Here is a 12,379-nt window from a genome sequence, read left to right as displayed (position 1 = left end):
CAAGAAATGGGAGGAATTGGGAATACACTATTATAAGGTAAGGTAACACTATGCAGCAGGAACCACTATAACGGTATTTAATGGTGGAATCTAGTTATTGATATATTAGTAAGCCTTATGGCAATCAATAAAAAATTATAAGAACAGTTATAAATAAATAATAAGTCAATTATGGAGATAAAATAGAATCATAAAAAATGCTCCATTAACTCGAGAAAGCAAAAAAAACAAACAAAAAAAAAAGATGGAACAAATAGAAAACACCTAGCCAGAGGGTAGATTTTGATCCAAACATATCAATAATCATACTAAATATAAATGGTCTAAATGTGACAATTAAAATGTCTATAAAAAGAACCTGATTTAAATATTGCATATAGATAGGCTAAAAAAAATGGAAAATGGTATACCATGTAAACCCTAACTGAAAGAAAAATGGAGTAACTGTACTACGATGTGTTGGGGTGAATCGAGCCGCCACATTTGTACATTGAAATCCTAACCCTAAGTACCTTAGAATGTGATCTGATTTAAGGAGCAGGTCTTTACGGAGGTAATCATGTTAAAGTCATTACCTTAGGCCCGACTACAGTATGACTGGTGTCCTCGTAAAAAGGGAAAATGTACACAGAGATACATAAAGAGAAAGATGATGTGGAGAGACACAGGGAGAACCTGGGTCTACAAGCCAACGAGAGATCCTGGAGCAGATCCTTTCCTCGTGGCCTTCAGAAGGAACTCACACCTTGACTTTGGACTTCTATCCTCTAGAGCTGTGGCACAGCCTTGGCAAACTTAACAAACTTATACTATCAGACGGAGTAGACTTCAAAACAAGAAATATTATCAGGCATAAAAAAGGGAAAACTTAAAATAACATTATAGGACACTCAACAGCAGCAGAATATATGTTCTTTTCAAGTGCATCTGGAATATTAACCAAGAGAAACTGGATGCTGGGCTAGAAAACAAACTTTAAAGGATTGTTAAAAATAGAGATCATACAAAGTATATTCTGTGACCAGTGTAAGATTCAACTAGAAAACAAATGGAGTTACTTCCAGAAGACATCCAAATATTTAGAAACTTTATAACATACTGGTAAATAATCTATGGGTCAAGAAGGAAGTTTCAAAGAATTTTTTTTTTAATTAGGACCAATTAAAACATATGAAAAATTTGGGGATGCAGCTAAAGGAGTGCTTCAACAAAAATTTGTAGCATTAAACACTTTTTTTTTAACAGTAATCTAACAACTTCCATCTTAAGAATCTAGAAAAAGAACAAAGTACACTCAATGCAAGAAGAAAGGAAATAATGAGGACGAAAGCAGAAATAGACACAACACGAAAACAAGAAATGGATATTTGTCAAATTTTAAACGCAAGTCAGTGGAGAAAGGATAATTTTTTTCACCAAACGGTGCTGAAACAATTCGCCATCTGCAAGAAAAGGAAAATTTACCTATCCCTCACACTTTATACAGAAATTCATTCAAAATGCATATAGATTTAAATGTAAAATGCAAAACTAGGAATGTTCTAGAAATTAGATATAGAAGAAAATATTTATGACCTTTGATTAGGCAGAGTTCTTATATACACCATAGAAAGCACAGTCTATCTAAGAACAAAATGATAAATTGGGCTTTACCAAAAGTGTACCCTTGTTCTGTGTAAGATGCTGTAAGGACGATGAAAAGGCCACAAAGAAAATGGGATGAAATATTTGCCAAGCACATTTTTATAAGGACTTTTCCCCAGGATATATATAAAATTCTCAAAATTGAAAATTAAGAAAAACACAATTTTAAAAATGGGTGAAAGACTTGAACAGACACTTCACCAAAGCAGTAAAAGCAGCACCAAAAAAAGCAGCACGTGGGTGGCTCGGTCAGTCAAGTGTCCAACTCTTGGTCATGACCTTACAATCATGACCTTGCGGTTTGTGGGATCAAGCACCACATCAGGATCTGCACTAATAGTGTGGAGCCTGCTTGGAATTCTCTCTCTCTCTCTCTCTCTCTCTCTCTCCCCCCCCCTCTCTGCTTCTCTCTCTCTCACACGTGTGCACACTCTCCCCCACCCAAAATAAACTTTTAAAAACCAACAGCACCAAAAAAATATGTGGGCGGCAACTAAACATATGAAAAGATACTCAACATTACTAGCCATAAGGGAAGTGAAAATTAAAACCATGGTATGACCCTTTTACACACCTAGTACAGTATCTAAAACAAAAAAAAACACCCTGAAGTGTGACAGTGCCCAATGCTAGCAATAGCGTGGAGCAACTGGAACTCTCATACATGTTGGTGTGCGTGTAAAAATGTAAAGCCACCTTAGAAAACAGTTTGGCAATGTCACCTAAAGTTAAACATATATAAACTTACAATACAATCTAGCAATCCCACTCTTACTGATCTAAGAGAATGAACACTTATGTTCACACAGAAACCTGTATAGTTGGCTGTTTTTGCAGCTGTATTAACAATCGTCCAAAACTGAGAAAAGTCCCGATGTCTTTCAACAGATGAATGGATAAACAAACTCTGTTACATTGGTACCACTGAATACTACTTAGCGATAGAAGGAATGAAATATTGAATGTCACAACAACATGAATGAATCTCAAATGCATTTTGCTAAGTAGAAGTAGTCAAACACAAAAGGTGACACTTTGTAGAATTCTACTTCTGTGACATTTTAGACAAGGCAAACTGTAAGGTTATAGGACAGATTACTGCCAAGGTTGGGTATAACGTGGTGAAATTTTATGGAAGATGAAAGTCTTCCATATCATGACTATGGTGATGGACATACACTCTAGGCTTTTGTGAAGACCCATGGACCCATGAAGATTAATTTTTTTCTCTATGTAAACAACGAAGAAAGTAAGTAAGCTAAAACTACCAGTTTAATGACAAATATTGCCTGACTAGATAAGGAAAACCCCCCAATGCAAGCTGTTTAAGTGATTCACTTTAAATACTGGGAAGCAATGGGTTAAGAAGGAAGGTGTTAAAAAGGATATAATAAGGGCGCCTGGCTGGCTCAGTCGGTTGAGCGTCTGACTTCAGCTCAGGTCACGATCTCACGGTTCGTGAGTCCGAGCCCCGCGTCAGGCTCTGGGCTGATGGCTCAGAGCCTGGAGCCTGCTTCCGATTCTGTGTCTCCCTCTCTCTCTGCCCCTCCCCCATTCATGCTCTGTCTCTCTCTGTTTCAAAAATAAATAAACATTAAAAAAAATTTTTAAAAAAAAGGATATAATAAAAAGCTAACCAGAAAAGAGCTGGAGTAGCTGTATTAGTGTCTGAGAAGGGAGACTTAAGGAAAGAAGAATTATGGCATATCATAATACATGATTGATTTTCATAATAAGGATAATGTCAGTTCAAGAGGAAGGTATGACCATTTTATATTCCCCCAATAATTTAGCCTCTAACTATATAAACAGAGAAATCCATTCTCATGGGCATGAAAGATATAATATAAAGTTCTAATTTGTGTCTGGGGTCTAACCTGCATCTATAAAAGGGTTTGCCTTATGATGTGCCCTTCAAAATTAAGTATTCAGAAGCCCAATGACCTGACTGTTCAGCAGGTCTGCTAATGAAGGCCCAAGAGTCCATGGGCTTCAGTCAATGTCAGATTGTGTGCTCTCTGGCCAACTGATGTTCAGCTTAACTGCACAGAGTCTCCAATGCTCTGGGCCATTGGCAGTTTACCTCCAAACAGCAGATGGCCACAGCACTCCTCTGGGGGTGCCACAGTGGAACAGGTGAGCTGTCCCACCAGTGAACCATGCTTCAATGTCAGGTGGCCCTTCTGTTGTCAGGTCCCTTGGTGGTCGGTGGTTCGGGAAAGCAGCAGAAGCATACATGTGCTACCGACCATCAATGTGTGCAGTTTGCTCAGGCCTCTGGGTCCAGGCTTAGCCTTCAAGTAGAGGTGCCATTTGCATTTTATGTGGGAGCTTTTTGTACCTATTAGGATTTTGATTCAGGGAAGGCCCCAAAGGGGATGACAATGCATAACTTTTCCTCGGGCATTGATAGTTGTTATTCACTAGGATTTGATCACACCAATGCAGTAACATGTCACTTATAGTCCTCATAGGTGGAGAAAAACGTTAAGTTAGAAAGTGCAGAGTCCGCTAAAGGGAACTCTTAACTGGCAAAGGCTACAAACAGCTGTAGGATTGATGAGAGATGATTGTAATTTCATGGCCTGAGGAGGATGGAGGACAAAAGCAAGCTTGTTTCAGATTTAACTGAACCACTTCCAAGGCCACCATTCAAATGTAGCTGCATTTCTGGTGACTTCATTCAGAAAACGTGTGAAATGGAAACGCAAGCTGGTGCAGCCACTCTGGAGAACAGGGTGGAGGTTCCTCAAAAAAATCAAAATAAAACTACCCTATGATCCAACAATTGCACTTCTAGGCATTTATCCATGGGATACAGGTATGTCTTTTCGAAGGGACACATGCACCTCCGTGTTTATAGTAGCATTATCAACAATAGCCAAAGTATGGAAAGAGCCCAAATGTCCATTGATGGATGAATGGATAAAGAAGATGTGGTATATATATACATACAATGGAATATCACTCGGCAAAGAAAATGAACTCTTGCCATTTGCAACTACGTGAATGGAACTGGAGGGTATTATGCTAAGTGAAATTAGTCAGTCAGAAAAAGACAAAAATCATATGACTTCACCCATATGAGGACTTTAAGAGACAAAACAGATGAACATAAGGGAAGGGAAGCAAAACTAATATAAAAACAGGGAGGGGGACAAAACATAAGAGACTCTTAAATATGGAGAACAAACAGAGGGTTACTGGAGGGGTTGTGGTGGGGGGATGGGCTAAATGGGTAAGGGGCAGTAAGGAATCTACTCCTGAAATCATTGTTTCACTATATGCTAACTAATTTGGATGTAAATTTAAAATAAATAAATAAATAAATAAATAAATAAATAAATAAATATAAATTTACAAAAAAAGAATAAATGTAAAGTTCTGCACTTTGGTCCCCCACACACACAAAAAGAAAGAAAGAAAGAAAGAAAGAAAGAAAGAAAGAAAGAAAGAAAGAAAGAAAGAAAGAAAGAAGAAAGAAAAGAGAAGAGAAGAACACGTGTGAAAATTCTCAGGTATATAATTTGTTGTCTCCAAGTCTAAAGAAGCAATCAGATGGGGGCATCCTTCGTCATTGTGGGTTGTGTAAAGTCAGTGATACCCCTGAGGAGTTTGTGCCCCCAGACCCCAGGCCTAATCTTATTTCTGTTTGAGAAAGCTGAAAATGGCCAATCTCTGGTGCCTAGACCCATATTAGTCTCACGAGATCAAAAGATGGCCTATGGCCATCTTCACAGGGTAGAACTCCTGATAATGGCAATTACCATGGCAGAGCAAGTCTTCCCCAGAAGGCAGTTACGAAAACTGGACAAAAATATGAAAACCAAACATTTGAAGGCACTGAAAAATAAATACAGGCAGGGAAAAACACGAGAAGAACTTTGCTCTTGAATTACTTGGATCCTGAACAAAATGGGTAGGAACTGCAGGCTGTAGCCTTCTTACCTACGGGTTCTCCTAACCCAAGAAGATAACGACGCCCCAGTGGCTCAAGAAGGTGGGTGATAGGGTCCATGGTGCAGAGTAGTTGGAAGTGTAGAGTGAAAACTATGAAAGTAAGAGAGCAGCAGGAGTGTTGAGATCCCAAATCTGAATGCAAGCTGCAACAAAATCCCTGCTTGGCCACTAAAGTGTGCATGGTGGTGGGACACTGAAGAGACACTGCTTGAAAAAGCAGCAAGAACCAGACTGATCCTGGTGAATTCTGCGTCTATACTTTGACTGATGAATTCTTCAGTTAGCACAAAGCTTAGGCAGCAGAAAGCAAAAACCTTACTGGTTTGCGGTATCGAAGGTCAGAATTTGTGGCCGGCAGTGCATTTGGAAATTTAGGGGAAATACCAAGAACAAGGCAACCACAGAGACAGTGAATGCCAACATGTGAGTAGAAACCGCCCAAATCCTTGGCTCATCAGTAAATTATACAGATGCCAGATAGATCACTCAACATTTGGGATAAAAATGCAACAAGGAGGGGCGCCTGGGTGGCTCGGTCGGTTAAGCGACCGACTTCGGCTCAAGTCATGATCCCGCGGTCCGTGAGTTCGAGCCCCGCGTCGGGCTCTGTGCTGACAGCTCAGAGCCTGGAGCCTGTTTCAGATTCTGTGTCTCCCTCTCTCTGACCCTCCCCCATTCATGCTCTGTCTCTCTCTGTCTCAAAAATAAATAAATGTTAAAAAAAAATTAAAAAAAAAATGCAACAAGTAGATGCTGGTAAATGGAGCCAACGTACCAGTTGTTGCACACTGCAGGGGTTCACATTTCACAGTGTGGTCCAGGCATGTTAACCACCTTCTAGGGTGGAGAAAAGGCAATCAATCCTCAGAAAAATAAAATGGTTCCAGATTTCCTAAAACACATATCCGATAGCCACTTTTAAATTAAATATTACCACATGCAAAGAAACAGAAGCATGTGCCTATAATGAGAAAGTCAACAGAAATGTATTCCCAGAATGTCCCAATATTGGATTCAGGATTCAAAGACTCCCACACAGCTCTAAGAAATTCAAAGAATTGAATGAAAATATGTTGAAGGAATTAAAGGAAATCTTGGTATTCAAGAGTGAATAGGCAGGAAATCTGAACGAAGAAATGAAAAGTATAAAAAGGACCAAACAAAATTCTCGAACTGAAATAAAATTCAGTGGATGTGCTCAAAAGAAGGTCCTGGGAAGGCAGTGAAGTTGAATAAAAGTCCATAGAAATTACCCAATCCAAAAACACACAGACAAAAAGGAATGAAAAATTAACAAGACCTTGGAAACCCATGGAAGAATACCTAAGAGGCAACAGATGATTGGAGCTCAAAAATGAGAAGAAGGAGGAAAAAGAGCAGGAAAAAAGATTTGAAGAAATCATGTCTGAAAGGCCCCCAACTTAGCATATAGATCCAAGATGCTCAATATAACAAAAGAGACAACCAAAGAAGGTTGCCCCAGGCTCATCAATGTATAAACTGGTGGACGCCAAAGATAGGGAAAAAAATCTGGAAAGCGGCAGGAGATAATGACGGCTCACATATAGGGTGTGGTGGTTCACAAACTCTTTAATTCTCCTCCTCTTGAGGGATAAAACTAATTCCTCTTCTCTTGAGAGTGGACTGGACTCAGTGACTCACTTCTTTTTTTTTTTTTAATTTTTTTTCTTTATTCTTGAAAGAGAGAGAGAGACAGGATGTGAGCAGGGGAGGAGCATAGAGAGAGGGAGACCCAGAATCTGAATCAGGCTTCAGGCTCTGAGCTGTCAGAACAGAGCCCGATGTGGGGTTCAAACTCACAAACTGCGAGATCATGACCTGAGCTGAAGTCAGATGCTCAACCGACTGAGCCATCCAGGTGCCCCAGTGACTCACTTCTAATGAAGAGAATAAAGTGGATGTGTTGTTGTGTGACTTTAGAGATTAGGCCATAAAGGGGTCTGTGGTCTTTTGCTCTCTCTTCCTCTCTTGTCCTCTCCTTCTCTTTGATTATTTGTTTTGGAAGAGGCAGGTGCCATGTCCTAAAGATGCTCACATGTGTTGATGCCCATGAAGTAGAGGGCAGGGGCTTCCAATCAGGGGCCAACAACAAACCAAAGCCTTTGGCCAAAGGTCCCTTGCGTGAACTTGAATGTACATCCTCCAATCCCAGTCAAGCCTTCACATTATTACCGGTCCAGCCAACATATTGATAGTAACCTAATGAGAAACCTTTAGCCAGAACTGCCCAGCTAGTCTGCTCTGACAATTTGGACTCTCAGAAAAGTATTGAGATAATAAATGTTTTCTGTTTTAAGCTGCATTTTTAAAAATAATGCTGTTACACAGCAATAATAACTACTACAGGATCTGGTATCTGGAAATAGGGTGCTATCATAACAAAAGTCTTAAATGAGGTGTTAGTTTTGGAGTCAGGCAGTGGGTAGAAGCTGGACTTTGAAATGAGTTTTTAAAAGCATAGATTTACGTAAATATTCCAAATTTTCGTAAAAGGTGCAAAGACAGTATAAAATGAAAGGAGTCTGAGGGGCGCCTGGGTGGCTCAGTTGGTTGAGCGCCTGACTTCAGCTCAGGTCATGATCTCACAGTTTGTGGCTTCGAGCCCCACATCAGGCTCTGTGCTGACAGCTCAGAGCCTGGAGCCTGCTTCAAATTCTGTGTCTCCCTCTCTCTCTGCCCCTCCACTGCTTACACTCTTTCTCTCTCAAAAATAAACATTAAAAAAATAAAATAAAATAATTTCGAATGAAAGGAGTCTATAGAGTCCTAAAATTCTGGGTTTTTTTTTTAATTTATTTTATTTATTTATTTTGGCTGGGGGGGAGAGAGAGAATCTCAAGAAGGCTTTACTCTCAGTGCAGAGTCTGATGTGGGGCTCGATCCCATGACTGTGAGATCATGACCTGAGCCAAAATCAAGAGTCAGAGGCTTAACTGACTGAGCCCCCCCCCCAGGTGCCCCTAAAGTTCTTTTGTGACTGGAGACTCAGGGCAGGGTAGGGAACGTGAATACGGTTATGGGATGGACATAGGATAACCACTGTAGACCTTTGAAAAGAAAGTTCTGCACCTGCTAACACAGGCTACCCTTCATGGAAAAAGATGGGCCACTAAAAGTGCAAAACTAAGGTCCCAAGTGTGTAGCCAAGAGCCTCTGGTCCTGGGCTGGGGGATGTCTAGGCTCTCATTGCCCGGTCTCCTCCCTGCCCTCCCACAGGATGTTTTCTTCCTACAGGAGAAAAAGACGGGAGCTGTTCTTGGGCTACAAGTGAGTTACGGGAGGTTGATCCCTGAGACCCCTGGTCCCATGGGGGCAGCTGGCCCACCCCATGATTCCTCCTTTAGTTACAGCTCGGGGCTTTGGCCACACCTTGATGTTGTTCTGTTCCAGGCAGTGACAGCGCCTACGGCTTGGAGGGCCTGGAGTGGGGGAGTGGTTGGGACGGGGTGGGTCGGGGGGACACAAAGGGGTTATGGAGATTCTTTCAGTAGGACATTTTAAGCACGTAATGGACTGTTGAGAAGGTCAGCGCTTATTTGACTGACCTGAATTTGTTCATGATTATTTTCTACAACGTGAGACAGCTGCCTTGCGTTGGACTGGTGACAAAAAAAATTTGTTCATACTCCCACTATGTGACTTCGAGATCCCCTGACTTCTCTTTCTGCAACTGGCATCTGAACATGCCTATGTTCCTATTAGCATGATGTGAGGAGGTGGGGAGACTGGCCCACCTCTGCCCGCTAGGACACCCTCCCCACCACGATCTCCGTGTTTCTTCCCTGATCAAGTTTCTGGTTCCAGCAGAGGCGGGGCTGAGCTGTCTCTATCCCTGTCTGTACTTCATGTTGCTCTGAGTAGTAACATCTTTCTTCCCTATTAAAAATAAAAATCTGGATATGAATTTCTTTTTTCTACTTCTTGTCATGTGGGGTTGATGGGTTAATAAAGGAGAAGATTCCTAAAGTTTGAGACAGGAAATAGGTAGAGGCACTGAGAACCTTCCAGAATCTGTAGGTTTGCTGTGCTGAGTCTGTTGCGGGGCGGTGGGGTGCAGGGGAGTAGAGGAGAGGGCTGTGAGGAGCCTAGTATGGATGAGGCCTGTGCCTGGGCAGTGCTCAGTGCAGTGTGGGCTTTCACATGGTCACTCCTCAGCTGGGTCATCTTCTCTGCTCCTTTGTCTTTGTCCCTTTAGTAGAACATTGTCTCACTAGGACCTTTGATCACAGAGACTTGGATATCATGGGGACCTTGTCCTGTTTCCAGGACCATCAGCAGCAAGGGCTTCGTGTAGCTGGATCAGCCTAGGTTCGGACCTGGGTGCAGCCCTCAACCCCCATCTTTTGCGTGTTTATATTTTGCTTCTGTGGGTTCTTCTAGATGATGCCTGTTCTTCTCTGGTCTCATTTTCCTCCGGGCTTCCCCAATCTGTGACAGCAGAAGGAGTCAATTCTGCCTGTCATTGTCCCTACCAGTCCCAGTCACAGGCACCTATAGCATTGAGAGATTAATTTTCAAACTCATCCAGCTCTTGCCCTTCCTTCTAGGCCTGTTTCCTGGATTATTCTTCATCTTTGCCAATCTTTTTGAAAGAGTCAGATTCTGGAATTAGTAGAGAGGAGGGATCCGATAGTTGTTCCTCTTAATTAAATTCCTGTTGGCTCTCCGCCTTCTCTTCAGCTTGCCCCCTTCCTCTGCACCTTAACTCCAGGAATCCAAGTGGTGGCTCTGATGGAAACTCATGGATTCATAAAATAGAGTCTACTTTAGATCCACAGTTGGGTAAAAAACAGGACTCATAAGACGAGGATCATCTTATCTGAAGAGAGAGATATAATTGTGTGCGGGGCAGGAAGTTGGTGTGGAGGGAGGGGTTGAACAGACGGAGGGAGAGCAGCACTGTGAGAAAAGCACAGGTGGCATTGATGGCAAGGTGAGCAGATGTGAGCTGTGGCTGCCACAAAGCAGCATTTGGCCTAAGGTCACATTAATAAAGATACCATCTCTAGAATAGGGAGGTGCTCTACACTGATTATTCATTCAACTGGTATTTGTTGCATGGCAGATATATGATACACCATTTTTGCATCTAGGAAATCCCAGTGAAAAAAACCAGGTAAACATCACCAGCCTTGAGGAGCAGATGTTCTATCACTGAGGGGCAGACTATATACTATAAGCATAGTAAGTAAGGAAAGGGTATACGTTAGCAGTTGGTCATTGCTTTGAGGAAGGTGATCCAGAGTAGAAATGAGGGTGGGGTGGGGAGGAAGATGTGTTTTACTAGGATCGTCAGTATGGGCTTCATTGAGAAGGTGACTTTGAGTAAAGATTTAAAAGCCATGAATTGTCCAAGAGGAGATCTAGGCAAGTTCTTTCCAGGCAGGGAGAGCCTCCGGTGCAAACGCATGGGCAGGAGCGTGTCTGTGTTCAAGGAAGAGCGAGGAGGCCAGTGTGGCTGGAGCAGAGTGTAATTGAAATGAGGTCACGTGTCTGGCTAGCTCACGTAGGTCTCAGCCATATTGCAAAGGCTTTGGCTTTTCTGTGAGATGTGGAGTTACAAGATGGTTTTGAACAGAAGACAGACCTGGTGCGACATCTCTTTAGAAGCAGAAGTTCCCTCTTCCACTAAAAACAATTGATAAAATATTTAAGAAATCTAAAAGTATAGTAGAATAATCAAGAGAATAATCATTTACCCCAACAATATAAATGTAGGAAATAATCCAGAGAAAAAAGTTGGTTTTATCCTTAGGGCATTTGTCACATCTGGAAAAATCTTAGTTTTGGCTTTCTCAGCCTCATGAGTTGTAATAATAGGAAATGATGCCAAGAGCTTATTCATGTGGGGAGCATATGAGATATCCCCTCCCTGAAAATCTGGGAAACCAAGATTCATATCCTCAGAGTCAGGGTGAAACAAAACAAAATCTGCTCTATCCTTTAATACAAGAGTATTCTGAGGAAATTTGCATTGGACACAGCAAAAAAAAAAAGGATCAAACAGCTGTTTTGGGGAATTTGCAATCATGAGCTAACCCTTCTGTCATTTGCAGTCTAAATTTGCTTTACCATTTGGGGCCAAAATAACCTCAAGCCATGATTTCTCTTTACAGTGGCCCTGAATTTGTGATGGCCCAAACATTGAAAAAGCAAAACAAAAATCTCCAAAGAAATCTATATTTAACCTAGGTGTCAGAGAATTTACACAAATAATTGCACAATGAAAAAGAGCAGCTTACAGCAAGAAATGAATAAGTACAATTGAAAACAAAATATGATTGAAAATCAGTAGAAAGAATACATAGTAAAAAGAAGCTTTTAAAAATTCCACATTGAAATGATGAGGCATAGAACATAACCAAACTTTTATGTAAATACATAATATAAACATACATGATATATGATAAAAAGAAAAAAATTAAAAATTAAAAATGCCTGTAGAAAAAAATGACAAAAGAACTAAGAAAATAACTCAAAAACCTAGTGAAAAATCACTAAGTAATTAAAAAATTATAGTAGAAAACATCCACTTAATAAAAAGGAATCAGTAAAAGAGGAAGAAAAGTACATGAGAGACCTGAGAGACATAGAACACAAAAAGTAAAATGCCTCATAAATCCAACATCTCAGTATTCATATTAAATGTAAATGGATTAAACAAGTCAATCAAAGTGCAGATTGTTCGGATGAAAGCCAAAAAGGAACCAACTATGTGTCTATAGCAGAGCACACTTGAGATTTAATTACAAAT

The sequence above is a fragment of the Acinonyx jubatus genome, chromosome D1 (assembly GCF_027475565.1).
Source record: "Acinonyx jubatus isolate Ajub_Pintada_27869175 chromosome D1, VMU_Ajub_asm_v1.0, whole genome shotgun sequence".
In the NCBI taxonomy this organism is placed as follows: Eukaryota; Metazoa; Chordata; class Mammalia; order Carnivora; family Felidae; genus Acinonyx; species Acinonyx jubatus.
The sequence above is the reverse complement of the archived record's forward strand: the minus strand, read 5'-3'. Positions refer to the sequence as shown.